This window comes from Cololabis saira, chromosome 23, assembly GCF_033807715.1.
Source record: "Cololabis saira isolate AMF1-May2022 chromosome 23, fColSai1.1, whole genome shotgun sequence".
Taxonomy (NCBI): Eukaryota; Metazoa; Chordata; class Actinopteri; order Beloniformes; family Belonidae; genus Cololabis; species Cololabis saira.
In genome coordinates, this window is record NC_084609.1 from 6750217 (window position 1) to 6769775 (window position 19559).

The following is a 19559-nucleotide window of genomic DNA, read 5'->3' on the forward strand; positions in this document are numbered from 1 at the left end:
GCTCGACTCTTACTCTCCTGCGGAGAAACCTTTTATCGTGATATAACCTTTTATGCAACGTTTCTGAGGCACGTGTGCTGCATGGTGATGGCTGATAAAGTACCCGGCCGGTGTGTTCCTGCTTTTGTCTGCAATCTTAGGAAGCATAATATCCTGGAAGTCCAGCGTTTGTGTACCGAGTTAGGATCAGCTGATACTGCCTTGTTCTTGGGGAGACAGCATTTCGAGGAAAACGTGCTGATTGGTGAGCATAAGGATCTGATGAAGTGTTCAGGTTATTTGGTTCAAGTCATGACTCAGTGATTTCTGCACCATACCAGTGATTCAGCCCTTTAACTACAAATCATGGATGCTTAACATTACTGTCAGTTCTAGTACCAACCAGGCTGATGTCTGAGTTAGCGCTCCCTACGCTAAAGTTAGTTACTATTAATGATATAATAATAACCACCCATCTAAATCTGATCACAGAAGAAGTTTATCAGGGTTTCAGTTCAACTTTGACCTAAATTTGATGGCTGAAAGTGCTGCTCTAATGAGTGGGGACGGTCCGGCACATTGTTATACCACTTTATCCCACTAGAGGAGCATCTCGTGGTAGTTTTGTGGCATACTGCCCCCATGTGGTAAGGAGCAGCCTTGCTTTAAGGGAACTTTAAGGGAAACGCGTCCCAACGGCTTCTATTGGATCCTTCTCCTCAAATATCTCCACGTCAGAGATGGGTCGGACTTTTCCTCCAGAGTAGACAAGTAGACGGCTCTCGTCACAGGATTGGACTGGCTGTGGAATGTGCTGTTCCCCTTAATGTCCTCGGAAAACATCACTAGGTGACCCTTGAAATGCAGTGGCTATGATAAGCACTGCCATCATTAGCTTGGGCGTTAGCGCGTTAGTATTATAATTGTACAACCCAGTCGCCAAGGTAACATGATCAATATGATGACCCTTCAAAGGTCCCGCTTGAGTTGAGTTGAAGAGTCAAGAAGCAGGAAAAAAGACCTGCATGAGCCGCACAGTCAAACTGTTCCCAGACCGTTGGGTGCACGTTTGTATGTTTTCAAGTTGATCTATGATTAATATCAATAATTACATGTAGAATAACCCAAAAAAAGCTTTACTACATTATAGTGATGCACCGAAATGAAAATTTGGGGCCGAAACCAAAAATAATAATAAACACTTGGCCGAATACCAAATAATACCGAACAATGGTTCTTCGCAGTTTTTCATTTATTTTACCAATTTTTTCACCATTGCATAAATCGAATAAATGTGCAGTGAAATACCCGCCAGTCACAATTTGTCTTACTGTACTTATTGTATTTTTTCTCATAATCCTTTTTCATTTTCTCCCGTTTAAATCCAATTAATCGGGTCGCAGTGGGGCTGATCTCCGCAATTTGAAGCCTTGTATAATAATTGTAAAAATCTGGGTTATTTTCTTGTTATTTTTCTTTTCTCGTCATATCAGACAGTGAGGGTTCTCCACCGCATCGGTAATACGGGCCCTTTTCTCTTGCGCTCTCTCCTCGATCTCCTGCGCTGTGCGTCCCGTAACCGTCTCCATCACCAAGCGGCTTTCAAATCCAACTAGGCCTGGATCATTTCTCGTGTCCTCTGCTTTTTCCCCACATCCAAGTAATGATCTGACATACTGACATGTTTGCTGCATTTAACACCGCTCCCTCACTCCACGCTGTTCGCTGTTTGATTGCGTCATCTAAACATGCCGTTATTAATTGTTCGTTTTTTTCCCCACTTATTCCACCGAACACCGAAAGTGTTTTTTTGCTATTTTCGGCCGAACGATTTCGGTTACCGAACATTCGGTGCATCACTACTACTGTACATTACCGTGGGAAGAAAATGCACATCTCAAGTTAATCTCAAGAGACGCACAAATAAATCTTACCAAGTTTCTGCCCTCTATCACTGGGTTGCAGCAGTTTGGGCAGAGATCCCCAGAACTATCCTTTCCAGTGGTTCTGGGGGGACCTGAGCCATTCCCAAGCTATTTTAGACATTTTCCTGGGTCGACCCCAAGGCCTCCTCCCAGAGGGACGTGTCCGAAATGCCTTACCCAGAAGGCATCTTGACCAGATGCCCAAATTATGTCAAGTGGCTCCCTTAGATGTAGAAGAGCACTGACCCCAGACTGAGCCTCTCCCAGGTGACTGCATTCATCACCCTAACCCTCAACAGCGAGCCACAAGGCAACCAGTGAATCCACAACCTTGTTTTGACACTCATCTTTCTGCATTCCTGTAAATATCAAAACCATTTGCAGAAATCTGAATTGAAAAGTACAACCAACGTGCTTGTCAATCTTCTGCTCCACTGATGAGGAAGATCCCAAACGTGTGTTAACTCCTGCACTTGAGGTAGCAGCTCATCCCAGGCCTCCCCGGCCGAGGGCTGTGGCCTCCGTGTTGGAGGTACTAATCCTCATCCCGGCTGCTTCACACTCGGCTGCAAACTGCCCCAGTGCATGCTGGAGGTCTGCGCTCGATGGATCCAACAGCAGCGTGTCATCTGCAAAAAGCACGGAGGCCATCGTAAGCTGACCGAACTGGAAACTTTCCACCGTTTCTGACAGCACCCAGAAATCCCGTTAGATCTTATATTTCATGGACATACCTGGAAACTACGAGCCAAACCAGAGCCAAAAAAAGGTACGTCCAAACTTTAAAACAAGCGGAGACGATCAGCAGTGGCTGTACTGAACGCTACGGTGATGTTTAAGCTTACATGAGCTGTAGATATGAAGCTGAAAAACACTGGAGTGGCCATTTCTGGTCATTTTAAGGATAAGAAACACTTTGTAAATTGAAATAAGTGGAGCTGGGTCCACAGAAGTGCTCAGAACACGAGGGCCGCACTCATCCAGATGTTTCAGGCTATGCTCAGTGCTAAAATCAGATGCTGTCACCTCAGGAATGATTTACTCTAGATGTTACATGAAGTGTTTCTGACTGTTGGTGCTCTCCGTGTGGGCCGTGTGGGTTGTGCAACTTCTCTCTGGAACCTCGAGGACTGCTGTGCTTTCGTGTATGTTGTTTCCAGTCTGGCAGAAGACGGGCTCGCCCGTTAGGCCACCCGTCTCCGTCTGTGGCTCTTTTGACGGAGGCAGAAACCGAGCCACCTCTCGCCAGGCTCTGGGGACGGTGAGCGCTGATTGTGCTTTAACTGTGGAGCTTGATACATCAGAATCTGTCTTGTTAAAAAAAAAAAAAATGTCTCAAAGAATAGTTCTTATCTTATTAAAAAAAAGAGAAAGAAAACAATGATGTTTATAATCCTGATGAGAGGAGTGTTTATTCATGTCAAGTAAGGTATATTCATAATAAAAGTTTTACGATTATTCTATGTTGCTTTGTGTGAAGAGTTCTGCTCGATATCCTTTTCATGCAACATGTCTTGTTTGTTCAGCGGTAGATCAGATTAATGGTACGCCGTCGTCACATGGCCAACACATATTTCCCATCCCAATGTAAATGAGAAGGAAGCACCCCGAGTCGGCTCTCCCAGCGTGCAGCCAACATCAGACACGGACGTCCAGCCAACTTCAACAGTATCCGTGAAAAGAAATGCAGAAATTCAAATGTCCAGCCTCGTCTGTCCGCGACACTAAATTTGGCCTCAAGATGCAGCAACAGCCTGTAGCTGAATGAAACGATGTGGACAAACCCTGCGGTGCCTCATCCATAGGTTTTTCATAGGGTTTAAAGGCCTGTTTTTGTCCTGCTGCCTGATGCCAAAACCTGGTTAACCCTTGTGCTGTCTTCGGGTCAAGGAAGGAGGAAGGGAGGAAATAAGGAAGGAAGGAAGGAAGGGAGGAAGAAAAGGAAGGGATAAAAGAAGGAAGGGAGAAAAGAAGGAAGAAAGAAAGAAAAGGAAGGGAGAAAAGAAGGAAGGAAGGGAGGAAAGAAGGAAGGATGGAAAGAAGGAAAGAAGGGAGGAATGGAGAACAAGGAAGGGAGAAAAGAAGGAAGGAAGGGAGGAAAGAAGGAAGGAAGGAAGAAAAGAAGGAATGAAGGAAGAAAAGAAGGAATGAAGGAAAGAAGGGAGGAAAGAAGGAAGGAAGGGGAAAAAAGAATGAAGGAAGGAAAGGAGAAAGCAAGGAAAGAATGTACGAGGGAAGGAAGGAAGGGAGGAAGGAAGGAAGGGAGGGAGGGAGAAAAGAAGGAAGGATGGAAGAAAAGAAGGAATGAAGGAAAGAAGGGATAAAAGAAGGCATGAAGGAAATAAGGGAGGAAGGAAGTCAGTCAGTCAGTCAGTCAGTCAGTCAGTCAGTCAGTCAGTCAGTCATTTTGACCTGAAGACAGTACAAGGGTTAATCCAAAAACTCGGTGTACATGCACATCTAAATCCAGCTATTGGCAACAATCCAGCTAAGTATTAAACTGGAAGTTCAGAGAAATCCGAGTAAACATGCACGACAATCAATTATTGAGTGAGGTGAGTTTGACTCCGTGACACTAGGTGGCGCCACACACACTTTCACGTTCATCTGCTACAATTAGTAAACAAGTGTGAAGGAGGACAACAACATGTAAGTAAATGGACGCTAATGATGCAGCAGCTCTGTAGATGTTGTACCAACTAAACCTGGTGATGTTGCAGGTAAGATGCAGCAAAGTCTCCCTCTTCTTCTTCTGTTACCGTGTTGTTTTTATGCCGTGACTGTTATTCTTTAGCTCGGCTAAGCTTGGGTTGGTATTAATGATGTTGGATACCACCAATTTCCTTTCTGATCCGATATATTGAGTAAAATTCAGGCTGGTATCGGCGATACTGATTCAATACCGATACATTGTGCAAATACACCTAAATCTAAAAATAATTGGTGTCTTTTAGATAGTTTAAGAATAAAAGACATCAGAGTCAGATATATACTGAGGTAGCCGAGCTGTTACAACAACAGAAAAAGATGTTTCCATCACTAAAAAGATCCTACGTAAAAATAATAAAACCATTAAAATAAATAAGAGAGTAATAAACAAAAATAAGAACTACTATAAAAATGAAAATGATAAAACGTAGTTACTACCAGCAACGTGTCATTTAGACAAAATCTGAATAGTTTAGTTACTTTCCACCGAATTCCTGTTAACGATATACATCACCATGAATGACTGAAGTATCAAAAGTATCCATATTTTCATTTGATCAATTTTAGAGCAAACAGATCTAGTATCGGAAGTATTTTAAAGATAAATTTTACATAGGTTGAGTTAAGTTAATATTTAATTTACTGTCATCTTGAATTATTAATCATTCCTTTATAAAAGTGTTGGTCCACTCTACCTTTAAGGTTGGGCGGAGAGATGCCTGGCCCAACACTTAAGAGAAGAAAAAGAAATATGGGGGATGCCATGCTACGAGTTGAACAATAAAGTGTTCCTGAGTTAGATGAAGGTGGCCCTGTGCGGTTCCTCTGGAATATAACACGTACGTTTATCATTCAACCAAGAAAGCAACCTTACAGTATTTTGCATATAATTACCGTACGCTCCTACATCTTGAAATTAGGAATGAGTTCGCTGATGAAGTGGGGTGAAGGAGACGTGTCTGTGTGAGACAAAAAGTGAGAATAAAATAAATGAAACCTGACAAAATAGCAGATCAATAACAAACAAATGAATCTGCTGAATATAATTCCAGATCAGTCTTGTTGTAAATAAGAGTTATGAAGAAAGGGATTGTAAATCATCTCAAACTTCTGATTATTGATCGTATGGAAGCCGTCCCTAAACCGTTCCATTTCCAACCAAAAACGGGTTGCAGCAGAAAAACAGGTACTGTCTTTCAAATAAGAATGATTATGTTCTTTTAGCGCTAATTAGCCATCATTAACAATAGGCATCAAAAGAGAGTGCCTGTAATTGAGCCTTTGTCAACCCTGTCGTCTCCCGTCCACTTCCATTCTAAAAACTTTACATCACTTTATTTCTAACTATTGTACAGAATAAAAACAACAATAATATATATAGATAAAAAAGAACACTTCAGGTACCGTGTAGTGAGTTTAAAAACAGAGGTTTTTGGGCAAAGACAAGATATTTTGATGAGTTTAGCTGACAGCACGGTGGAAGGTGCGGCCGTCCGCGTAGCTTCATCCTAAACAGGCATTTTTCGTAATCTACGTTTGGTTTTGGGATGAAATATATTCCTGTGATTCTCTCGGTGGCAGCGGCTGTCACTTTTTAACCATTTTAAGATAAATAAATAAAAGGATTTGGTGGTTGTATCTATGGGTCAGCAGCAGACTGAGCTGACTTTGTTTTAGCAGTACGGATCGGATTTCTGCCAGTTTGGGGATAAAAGATACGCTGCACCCTCACGACACTAAAAGTTTTCCTTTTCACTAAGATAAAGTTTAAAAAAAATAATCCAGTGATTTAAATTGTGATACAAAGCAGGTAAAAACTACACTTTTTCCTTTGATGTGAACGAGACATTCTGAGCCAGATGCAGCGACGGAGGATGATGTTTCTGATTGACTGTAAATGTTTATTTTTTACGACAGAGTATTAGGGCCAAACTAAGACAAAAAATAAAAAATAAAGTCATAATAATATGAGAATAAAGTCATAATATTACGAGAATAAAGTCATAATATTTTGAGAATAAAGTTGTAATATTACGAGAATAAAGTCGTATTATTGAATATATTATAAATATATAAATAGAACTTCACAAGATGCTCAATATTCCTCATTTTAACACAGGGAGAAGATGCTCTTCCTGTTAGAGTTCTCATAAATTATATTCTCATAATATTGCAACTTTATTCTCATAATATTATGATTTTATTCCAATAAATTACGACTTTATTCTCGTAATATTAAGACTTTATTCTCGTAATATTACGACTTTATTCTCGTAATATTACGACTTTATTCTCGTAATATTATGACTTTATTCTCGTAATATTACGACTTTATTCTCGTAATGTTACGACTTTATTCTTGTAATATTACGACTTTATTCTATTACGACTTTATTCTCGCAACATTATGACTTTATTCTCGTAATGTTACGACTTTATTCTCATAATATTATGACTTTATTCTCGTAATTTCCCCCTTTTTTTGTCTTAGTTTGACCCTAATACTACACTAATTTTTGCTGTAAAGTTGGACATTTTAAGACAGCGGACTCACTGATGGAGACGTCCCCCAGTGGTCCATCAGGGAACTGCAAGTGTCTCCACTTCCAGGTCTGATCCTGACTTGCAAGCTGGATGCAGAAAGTTGGCAGCGACTAAGTTTAATGTGCTTCTGTTCGTAAACGTCCAGTAGTTCCTCATTTTCCCGTTTCATGTTGATCAAATAGCAAGTCCCTCGTTAACGCGGCCCACTTTACACTTGTTACACTGCGCTCGCATGGCACGCTTTTACTTGGAACCAGCTGCACCCGGGTCCAGGTCGGGCTGCCGTTCCCCACTGCCCCCCGAAGACAAACGACAGGCTCATTTTCCCCTTTATTGCAGGCGTTAAATCTCCCCCTGGTTGTGTATGGCGCTCGTGAAGGAAGCCCCAAATCCTCAGAGTGCTCCGGGACGTTTTGATTGAGGCCAATTACGATCTATTTGGTTTTTTATTTTTTATGAAAGGCTGGCTTTATTGTTGGTAGCACAGCTGCCGAACGACTGCTCCGAGAGCCGTAATGTATAAATAAAGATCGTGACATATATTTGACGGCAGCATCAACAGAAACGTACATTTCTGGCAAGAGCAATTTAAAAGACTCTTAACGGAGAAGAGGAAGAAAATGAATTCAAGCTGGAAACCATTATAGTGATGCAAAGAAATTATTCAACGTTTTTATTCTTTCCTCCGCCTGAAAGGGATTTATAGGATTTGCTTTAGCATATTTCTCACCACATGCTTCTAATGAAGTCTGTTTCCTTGAGTGAATATCATCATTTGAAAGGTTCATCTTCATGCTGGTTTCTTCCTCCCGGTGACACCCCGGGTTTCTTTTTTCTCGGGCTCTCCTCTCCCCAAACTGCTCCTCTCAGAGTGTTATTCCTCGTCTGTCACGGATGAGCAGCCATGTCAACAGCACACGGTGGGTTTCCTGCCGGCGGCTCTGGATCTGGCGTCTGGCAACAAGACGACCCTGTTGGTTTACACTCAGAGGTCACTCCTGGTTCTGCTTTTGATTGTTATCTTAAGTCTGCGGGGCTTGTGTCCCCCCGAATCCACGCAGAGGTCCCAAAAGTAAACGGCGTCTAGAACAGATTCGAGGAGTTTATTGTGTAAGTAATTACGTTTGTAAGTATTAACAGTCTTCTCATTACGCCGGCGGGTTTGTTTTTACAGAACGGGCTTCGCGAGGGACGATATGGATGGTGTCACATGTCACTGGTGCACCAGAATGAACCTTTAGGTAGTTAATGAAAACGCTGAAGCGTCCACGGCCTCCTAAAATAACCCAGGTCCTTATTTTAATGCATCCCCTGCCCTCCAAACCCGGCTCTCTCCCTCTCATCAGCTAATGCTTACCCACGCATTCTTTGCCGTGCCAGATGAAGAAGATATGGTTTCTGCGTTCTCCTTTCCTTTCCATGGAAGCAATCTTACAGTGTAAGTGGTTTTAGATTACAGGAGAACACATTGTCCCCACACGGAACCTGTTTCGTGCCCACAGATAATCCCGGCGGACCACCGCTAACGAGAGACTTTTCCTCTTTTCGCATAGGGTACGGTTTTTGGACTAAATAGCATTCGGAGCCCCGAGTGACAACAGAAAGCAAGGACACGACCACCGAAGGATTGTTGAGGTTTTCACATTTCCTTCTTTTTTGGGATCTTTGTGTGTAATTTTAAAGGTTTGACTCCTGGTCCAGGGGGAGAGCCGTGTTGCGACCACGCCGAACCCAAACGAAGTTCATCCCCTCTTATTTAACATTTCAGACACCTCGCGCAGGCATTTGTTTGGCACCGGCTCAATCATAACTGCTGCCATAAATACCTCGTGATCGTTACAGCGCACAGGGGAAGCATATTTAAAGGAAGCTGTGACTGATATGTTTAGAAATAGCTTGTTCTTCCCATAAGAACGTTTTCCCTCTCTTTGTTGTCGTGCGGGTCTCCTCCGCCCTCGGGGTCTGCAGCTAAACGGCCTTTTCTATATGTATTTTTGTTAGTTGTTAGGTCGTAATGATGGAGATTACAGTGAGGTTTCCTTTCATCATGTCTGAGCAGCTCCTGCTGGTGGTCAGCTTCAAGCAAACATAACTGAACAAGTAAATCCCTTTGATTATACTGCAGTTTGAAACAATACCTACCCTTATTTATCAGTTGGTTTTATCATCACAATGACTACCACATGGACTAGCATGATCACCGGCCCGTCATTCACCAATAAAACATGGAGGGGGGGGGATAAAAATCACATTGCTTGAAGCAAAGACCCTGTTTGAATTATGAAGGAAAACGTTTTTTGTTTCTGCATGTTTGTCTCCAAATTGTCTCATGTTTCCACGTCTGGACGCCGGCCAGGTAGCCACCGCTGCAGTCTCGGGTCTCAGCGGCCTTTCTGTTGTCTAATTCCATCCAGCTCCCTTCAGTTAGCTTGTTTATTACCCATTCACAAAAAGCCACCCTAATAAACTTTACACAGGACGTATTCCAATTACACTGATTTCGTTTTATGGAAGGCACAATGCAATCATGAGAAACAAAATAAAGGAGCCCAACAGATTGGATCTTCCCATTATTCAGTCCTGAGCATGCACTAGGTGACAGTGGGAAGAAACAACTCCCAATGAACATTAACTTCCTGTGGAGGCAGAGTTGTAACGCTGGACACTAGGGATGGGCATTCGATGAAATTTCCTTCATCGATCAGGGAAATTATCATTATGTTTTTTATTTTACAAAATACAACGAAAATACAAAATACACCGTGTTGTTCCTCAATAAAATATTTATTTTAAGAACAGTCCAACTCTTTGGGCAGATAAATTGGCAGTTCAAATTGCATAAGCAGCAGAGCCGGCGCCCGAAAACACAATTGACGTTCTTTTGTTCCAAATTAAAAAAAAAAAATCTAAAAACACAATCACATTAAACACTCAATCAAAAATATAATAATACTTAGGACTGACAGGTTTTGCCAAAATATAACTTAAAACTATTACTAAAGGAACGGAGCCGAGAAAGACGGTGAGAGTGAGGGAAAATACTTAACAAAATACTTAACAAAAGTAACGTCAACAGTACTCAAGGGCAGCAGATCCGTTTCAATAAAGTTGCAGATGCGTTGGGTAATTTTCTCTGCTCTGTGTGCATCGCGGCTCCTCCTGCTAACATTGCGGTGATGGTAGCCTGAGAGCAGGATGCACCGCCACCAACGTTAATCAGGGTCGCATGTACGTTGTTCAAATGACACATCATCTGAGTTGTGGACGTGTTGTATTTATACGCTGCTTCGCAGTGTTTGCAGTGAACTTGATTATTTTTCAATTCACTAAATTTCACCGTGCCCTCTTCATGATTATTTTTCTGGAGTCTCCGGTAGCTCCGGTGTCTGAGTTGTGCTTTCTCAGTTGAGTGCCCCACCCTGGTGGTCAGCTCTCTCACTGCTGGCACACAGTGAAATTCACTGCTTTGCTTGAAGAATCAGCGCAATACAACCTCTTTTGATGCCCGAATAAGAAATTCACGTGATCGACAAAATTCTTAATGATCAGTAATCGATCGTCGATTAATCATGCCCATCCCTACTGGACACACCCCCTAATAGAAACTCTCCTCTCCAACAGGAGAACTGGACTTGGAAACCCAACTAAACAAGAACTTGCATCCTCACTTTAAATTGCTGATTCTTTTCGTCAGACAAGAATATTTACGTCTTTAAATACCTGACATGTTCCGGCGATTACTTCCGCCTTCATCAGAGTCACCTTTTCACCATATCACCTTACATCCTTATTGAGCTTTCTGCTTTCCACCTATCAACATGCTGAACCAACGCTACTCCATTTCCATCCCTTATGAAGAAAGCAAAAAGAGAAGGTGCTCAAGGAACATGTCAGGTATTTAAAAACCTAAATATTCTTGTCCAAAGAAAAGAATCAGCAAGTTAAATTGTAAAGCCACGGACAAAATGAACTTTATTAGATCACTTGCATCCTCAGTTCTTCAGCCGTTACATCATCAGATGTTGAACCCTGGAGGACGACTGAGTCCAAAAATAGTCAAAAGCTCCTCACATGGACTGCGTTCAAGTCCAACACTCCACATGGTTTTGTAAGAGAACCACCCAGAGCATTTTCTTTGGACCTTTATTCTGCCTTGGAACATGGTTACTAGGGCTGGGGGTAAACGATTATTTTAAATTATTATCGAAGGTGAAGGGGAAGGGTTTACACGGCGCAACCTCTGGGTGAAAAGGCCTAATACAGTGGAGACACAATCCTACCAGCCACCACGAATTATTGAAGGGACGTCTTCATTTCTTGGGAGAAAAAACCTCAACAGACACAATACATAGATACCCCTTTTCCACCAAGGGCTGGTTCTGGTTCTGTGTGCTGAGTTTGGAACCGGGTTTTCTGTTCCCACTGACAAAGAACTGGCTCCAGGCCAGAAGAACCGGTTCCAAGGTAGCACCAACTCTTTGCTGGTCTAGAGCACTGTTACTCATTGCGCAGCTCGCGAGCCTCATGCGGCTCGCCAAGCTTTAATATGTGGCTCGCAGCCAATATAATCTGTGGTCGGACCTGGCGCCAAACTGGACACACTCAAGCCTGAATTATGGTTCTGCGTTAAATCGACGCAGAGCCTACGCCGTAGGGTACGCGCCGCCGCGCACCGTACGCTGCGCATCGCCGCGTTCCTTACGGCTTAGGCTCTGCGTCGGTGTAACGCGGAACCATAAATCAGCCTTCAGTTTGCGTAGAGTGCGTAGAGAGTGTAGAGTGCGTAGAGTGCACAGTTTGTGTAGTTTGCGTAGTTTGCGTAGTTTGCGTAGCAGGCTTTCAGCGGTAGTTTGGCGGCTGCATCTCATTATCGCTAGCGGTGCACGGAGTAAACAACATGGATAAATTTGTTATCAGACAAAATCGGAAACGAGATGGACATAAAGAAAGTGGTGGGCAAACAGAAAGTGGGTCTACAAATGAGGAAAAAAGAGGACGTTGTAGCTGAAAATCAATGCGAGGACCTCAGGCCCAAAGAGGGGACAAGCGAACAGGCTGCCGGTGCAGGAAAAAATAGAAAGATACGGGCCATACAAGATGAGCATCGGAAGTTTCAGGAGAAATAGAGGGACACATTTTTATTTGTCCTCCGCAGATCCAAACCGTTATGGTTATTGTGCAGTACAACCCTCTCCGGCTTCAAACGAAATAACTTGGAGAGGCATTTTCAAACAACGCACCCCAAATTCAACCATACGCATCCGCCTGGGAGTGAACTGAAAAGAAGAAAAATTGAGCATCTTTCTACGTCGCTTTCTGTGCAGCAAAACCTCATCCACAGAACAACTTCAACAGCAGAGCGTTTAACTGAGGCATCTTATGAGATTGCGTGGATTTTGGCCTGGGCGAAAAACCCCTTCTCAGACTCAGAGATAGTTAAAGACTGCTTTTTGGCTTCTGCAGAAATACTGTTTTCAGATTTCAAAAAACAAGGATACAATTATTAAGCAGATTAAGGGATTACAATTGTCCGATTCAACCATTATGAGGCGAATGGAAGACATCGGCAAAGACGTAAGTGACCAGTTACTTGCTGATCTAGCAGTGGCGCCTTGTTTCAGCATTGTTTCGTGAGAGCACCAATGTGACAGATGTTGCTCAGCTGTGTGTTTGGGTGAGGTTTCCGAAAGAAAACTCTTTCTGAGAAGAAATGCTGTGCCTACTTCCACTTCTCGGCCAAACCAGAGGTGAGGACATTATGAATGCACCTTGGTATTTTTTGATGAAACGAAACTCAGTTGGTCAAATCTTGATAGTGTGTGCACGGATGGTGCCCCGAGCATGCGAGGCAAAAAAAAGGGGCTCGATGGTCTCATGAAAAAAAGAGATGAAATGCCCAACTTCATCAGTTTTCATTGTATCATTCATCAAGAGGCACTGGTCTCAAAACTCAAAAATAATGAATGACGGTTGTGCGTGCGGTAAATTTCATCGTATCCAAAGCACTAAACCACAGACAATTCTGACAGTTAATAGAGGACTATGACACGGAGTACGGTGATTTAGTGATGCACAGCGAGGTGAGATGGTTGTCCCGCGGGAAAGTGCTTGAACGGTTCCTGAGCCTCCTCCCTGAGATTTGCACTTTCCTGGAGAGCAAGGGGAAACACTGGCCAGAGTTGGAAGACCCAAAGTGGATTATACAGATGGCCTTCCTGACTGACCTCACCACCAGTCACCTGAATGCTCTGAACATGCAGCTTCAAGGGAGAGATAAGATGCCAAGTAACATGCTGAATGCAATCAGAGCATTTATGAACAAAATCACTGCCCTGTATATACCTGACAGAGAATTCAATCACTTCCCAAAACTCAGAGCTGTCACCACCAATGACCCATCTTTGCTGCCGCACTTCAGCTACAGAGGATTTGTGGACGTTTTGAAAGAGCTGAGGAGAGAATTTGAGTTCAGATTCAGTGATGTGAATGAGCACAAGGAGTGTTTTAACTTCATTGAAAACCCCTTCCATGTGGATGTATCTTCTGTGACTCCAACTATCACACAGCTTTGCCCTTCTAATCGTGCTGTACTGGAGAGTGAAATTATTGAGTTGCAGACAAATGACATTCTGAAAGCTGAGCTCAGAGCAGATGTCGGCCACTTCTGGAGTTTGGTGTCTGAAGAAGATTTCCCCACTCTGAAACCACTTGTGCAGAAAGTCATGTCATTTTTTGTGAGCACATACACATGTGAGTTCACATTTTGAAACATGAACACCATCAAAAGGAAACAGAGAAACCGGCTCACCAATGCACACCTTGAATGCCTCACAAGGATTGCAACAACAAACTACAAATACAACATCCATAAAGTCAAGGGGATGCATGCCTGCTTTCACTCATCCCAGTATTAAGGTAAGTATTTTTACATCAGGATTGTATTGGCTGCATTATAAATTGTATGCTGTGTGGTGACAATTAGTGGATATATATGCTTGGTTGTGGTGGCTTTTGGTGTTCTGTCGTAAAATTGGCTCTCCTATTGACTTTGCCCTGCCAGTGTGGCTCTCCTGAAAAAAATAGTGAGGATCACTGGTCTAGAGGAAAGAACCACTTACGTAAGCGGAGGGGAGGGAGTTATTAAGACCAACAGCAACAGCAAGACTGAGAGATGGAGACATTTTCCAATAAGAATGAATCTGGATGCAGCAAAGCATCATGGGAGGAGGAGGAGACAACCTTTCTTTTAGAGATGTGTCCACGGAGGAGCTACGTGGACCAAGTCCTATTAGACTAGATACCTTGTTGTTGCTCCAACTTTCACACAAACGCAGCGACGTAACTGACGTTTGCAGTGACGTAATAACATGGCTCCCCTTAGCACCCGAGCTGTGGAAAAACAAATCGATTCTCCGCTGGTTCGCAAGCACTGGAACCGGTTTGGTGGAAAAGGGGTAAAAAGAGAAGGAAAAAATGCGATGGGGGGAATAGGTTGTTAGCGGCGCGTTTCACAAGTAACATTGGACTGATTATCTTGTCGTAATGGTGCCTAAATCTAACTAAATAGGGAGGCAAAATTAAATAAATAACAGCGTAAACACGAACAGTTTTGCTTAGTTATATATAGTATTTGACATGACAGGGAGAGTTGGTGCCCACCTCAACCTGAAATCTGTCTGTCACACCGAAGCCACTCTTTTACTTTAGCTTCTCCCTGTGGAGTTGACATGAAAATGTCATTTTATAGCTTTGTGCAACATGAGGTTGGATAAGCAGCAACTAACATACTTTAATGCAACATGTTTAACTCCAGGTGAAAGAAAAAAAAAGACACCATAAAAACAACCAAAAAAAAAAAACCCACTATGTTACACAGTTGACCTCACAAATTCAAAGACTCTCTCATATTTCCAAAACAGCTTGAATTTCAAATATCCTCCACCTGCTCTGGTGCATGTGCACTGCTCTGGATGCCTGCTGGGAGTTGAGTTACTTTGTGACTCATCTGCTGGTCATTAATGTACTCACTTTGTTGTAATTGTTGCAGTCTGGTAGCATTGGCTTTTCATGTTCCTTTCATGTTTCCTGGCCACAGTGAAAGTGAAGCCCGAGCGGATGCCTCAGCTGTATCAGGGAAAACAGTGAACGAACAAGAAAAGCAAAGACAACTCTGCAGATGTGGGACGAATCCCCTCGCCGGAGGTTTGATGTGGTCTCTGAATCACCCAGCGCTGGTTTAGTATCAGCTGTCTGTGACAGGAAATATGAGTGGTCCTTATCTCAGGGGAGCGCCAGAGAGAAAACAGAGGAGCACTTTGCAAAGATCTGCAGACAGACTGGAGGTGAAAAAGCAACAAGCTGTCAGGAGGTTGCCTTTAAATGATGGCGCGAGAAATGTTTCCGTTCCTCCCCGAGACTAATGGGAAGACTTGATGTTTTCTTTGGTAATTTGGTTACTTTTCATTGATTAGGCAATGTGTTTTGGAAACTTGGGTGGGTTGTCGTATAATGAGATGAAAATCACTAAGATCATAAACAAATGCCATGTTCCTCTTTTGTCTTAGACTGAAACCTCCACCGAATGAAACCATAAGTTTTTCCCCGTTGCTCACAAGACGCAAGTGGAAAAAGATCTGTTTATGTGATTTTAATCCAGCTCTTTGAAGGACATAGGAACAGTTTCTTTGATAAGAGTAATTTGCCAACGAAGCAATGATGCGGCATGAATCAGCCGCGCAAAGTGAGCGTGCATCTCGCCCGGGGGGGGGCTATTGTTTGGCTGATTTCCTTCTCTGACCAACAGACAGAACTGATAAATCCGTTCCCGGAGTCACAAACAAATGACTCACTTCGCAAGACGAGCTGCGTTTTGTTGCCCAGACGGAGTCGTTTCGTCCAGAACTGATACAACTCGGTTACATAACACAGACTTACAGTCAAGTCAGACGCTTTCACCCCAGTAGAGAGTGAGTTATTTCCTCTGCTGCGAGGAAAGAGGCCGACCAGGTGTCTGATCGGGGTAGCGAGTCACAGGGTGTGATTAAGCACCAAGGTCTGGCACAAGCCGGTTTAATTCTCTTAAAGATTCACTGACACGCCAATCCTCATCTGCAAATTTCTGAAATTACCCTCCGACTGCATCTCTGGAGCCACGTGCAGATGCTTATACGTCTACTAGCCCACACACATATAGCGTTCAAACAACCTTGTAAATAAATCCTCCCACCTATACACACTCACGCAAACATACACATAATTACAGGCGTGAAAGGAGAACATGCAGACACATCAAAGAGTTAACAGGTGGAGAACTGACGCGGCAAGCAGAAGATTACATGCTGAGTAAGTGCAAATGTGTGTTAATGAACGCGTGATTAGTGCGGTGGAAGGTTGAGAGCCAGATATGAGGCCTGACATCTCTCTCAGTCACCTGGAAATCAACCCGTGTTGAACTTTTTGGGGAATAAACAAAACCGCTCTCTGTTCCCAAAGATTGCGCTGGAACTAAGACAGCGAGCCGCTTTCTGGAGCCATAAAAGTCATTTTCCTCTCATCTCACTCATGTAAAGAGAAACATCCAAATTTAACAGTTGTTGTTCTTTCAACACATCCGAGTTAATATCTAGCTGACAAAAGCTAAACTATCGTCCCTGCTTTCAGTTAAAGTGGCTGTTTGGCCAGTTTACTTTCCAACTCTTTGTCCAACAAATAGTTTAGATGACAACTCCAAACCCAACTAATAATTGTACTACACACAAAAAAAAATCCTCTTAAAAGTTTGGCTTCTGCTTAACGTGAAAAGCTAAGTCAGTAAAAAAAATAATAAAAAATACAGAAAGTAGGGCTGGGGTTAAACGATTATTTAAAAAAACGATTAATCGTCGATTATTTTATCGATTAGTCGACTAATCTAACGAGTAATCAGACGATTATTCAAATGATTATTCGAGTTGTTTGATTCATAAAAAAACATAATGTATAAAATAAATTAAAAAATCCTTAATATAGTTTATTAAACACAGTGTTGCACAGCAAAATACAAATATAGAAAACATGCTACCTGTTTCTACAGTGTAGTCACCCACTTTCAGGCAGCTAGTTAGCATGATACCATGCTAATTAGCATGATAGCAGGCCCAGGTGGCAAATGGGACAGAAAACTTTTTCGGACTACTTGGATAAGGAATATACAAAAATGGAAAATGCGCTAAAGAAGACATTTGAAGGGCTGGACTACATGTCGACCACCGACAGGTAGTCCAGCACTTTTGCACTTTTTTTCTGAATAATAGCCTATATTCAGCTGGTTAACATTTTTGTGTTATTTATTGCAGAGGTCATTTAGAAAGAAAAAAAGGCTTTTATTAGGCTATGATGTTTTAGAAAATCCTGCATTTGTTCAGTTTATGGCTGACTTAAAGGGGACCTATTATGAAAGACACGTTTTTTCTTGCTTTAACATATATAAAGGTGTCTCCCCTCAGCCTGCCAACTCCGAGAAGGAGGAAAGCAACCAGATTCTGCAGTGTCTGTACAGCCGCCCGAATCAGCCATCCAGTGTGATGTGGATCTACGAGCCGTTCAGATACTGCACCCGTCGTTACGTAACAACGGGCGCAATTTACACAGGTTGGCCTCCGATGCGTGAAACCACGCCCACAACTAACTCCGCCGGCCGGAGCTTCCGCCATTTTTTCGTAGCGGTGTATCGCATCATTCACGCAGCCAATCAGCACAGAGCCTCATTATCATAGCCCCGCCCACTCAGAATCCCACATAGATAATGAGGTTAGAGAATGAGATGATAAAGACATGGCTCAGAGGCTGAATTTCTAATTTATTTAGCAAAAAAAAAACAAAAGCTTGTTTTTAAGACATTTTAAGGCCTGTTTAAAATAGGGATTAAATGCCATAATAGGTCCCCTTTAAATAAATTGCCATTTAAAAATAGTTTTGTGTTTGTGTCAGACTTGTTTGTACAGACCATAATGCTTAGCAGATTTCAGTGATGTGAATGCAAATGAATTGAAACTGTCAAGTTGATCAACAGTTTGTATTATTCTCCATACAGTACCATGCTGAAATGAAGGCTAGAGGGGCATTAACGGGAGCATTTAAAATGTTTGTTTTTTTTAAAGTAGTTTTTTATTATTATTTTTAATTTGTTATTTGTGAAAGGGGCAGATCAGATAAGATTCTTCTTCTGCTCCCTTTTCATTCACAAGTTAGGAACATTTGTATTTGTATTTAATTGTTTTGTTTTTTGAATGAAATAAAGAATAAAATGAAATGAAAGTAACTAAAAAGTTACTTTACATAGTAAGTCATTACTTTTTGGTCTAAGTAACTGAGTTACTAACTGAGTTACTTTTTAATGAAGTAACTAGTAACGGTAACTAGTTACTATTTTTCAGTAAGTAGCACAACACTGATCACTAGTAAACATGTTTCCGAAGTGAAGGGGACGAATGTCAGACGTTACCAGCGTTGTGCTTTAAAAAGTAACTCAATTAGTAACTCAGTTACTTAGACCAAAAAGTAATGCGTTACTACTTTAAATAAAACACTATTTTAAATGCTCCCATTTAACGCCCCTCTAGCCTTCATTTCAGCAGGTACTGTATGGATTTGCATTGTGCATCGTGTTCTGCATTCTAAACAGTCTCCCCGCTTCTTCACTTCCTGTGTCAATAACGTTGGTTGCTTAGCAACAAGCTGAGAACGGCCAATGAGCTTCAGCAGCAGCTCAAGAACCTTTGATGAATCGTTCATTACAGTCTCAAATATAACCAATGATGCCATGTCGGTTTATAAGAATCTTTTTGCCCAGCAGAAAAAAGAGCGACGACAACGACCCAAAACTATGTTCTTCTCTGGAAAAAACACACCTGCACCGCGGCTTTAGGAGAAAAAGAGGCTACAGAGTCAGGATGCAGCGGCTCAGAAGAGCACGAAATACGTCCGAGGCCGTGCTGATCTCTGCAATTTGAAGCTTTCTATAATAATTGTAAAAAGAATTTCACTTATCACAGGTTCTTTTTGGAACGTAACCCCCGCGAAAAACCAGGGATTACTGTTATGACAATATTTCCACGTTGCAAAACTCTCCTTGCTCTCTTGGCTCGCCATGACCGGTCATGTTTTTGAATGAACACACACACACAGCCACTACGTTTCCTCCGGTCTCTGCGTGTGGGGAACAAAAGCTTCACTGTAGCTACAGAAATAACGTAGTAACGCACCGTTTGGTAACGGTAATTGAGTTACTGAATTTAAAAAGTAATGCGTTAGAGTATTAGTTACCGCAAAACTAACAGCGTTACTGTAACGCGTTACTAAATAACGCGTTAGTCCCAACACTGGACGTTACGGCCCTGGAGGCGTGAGCCGCTTCGTCACAGG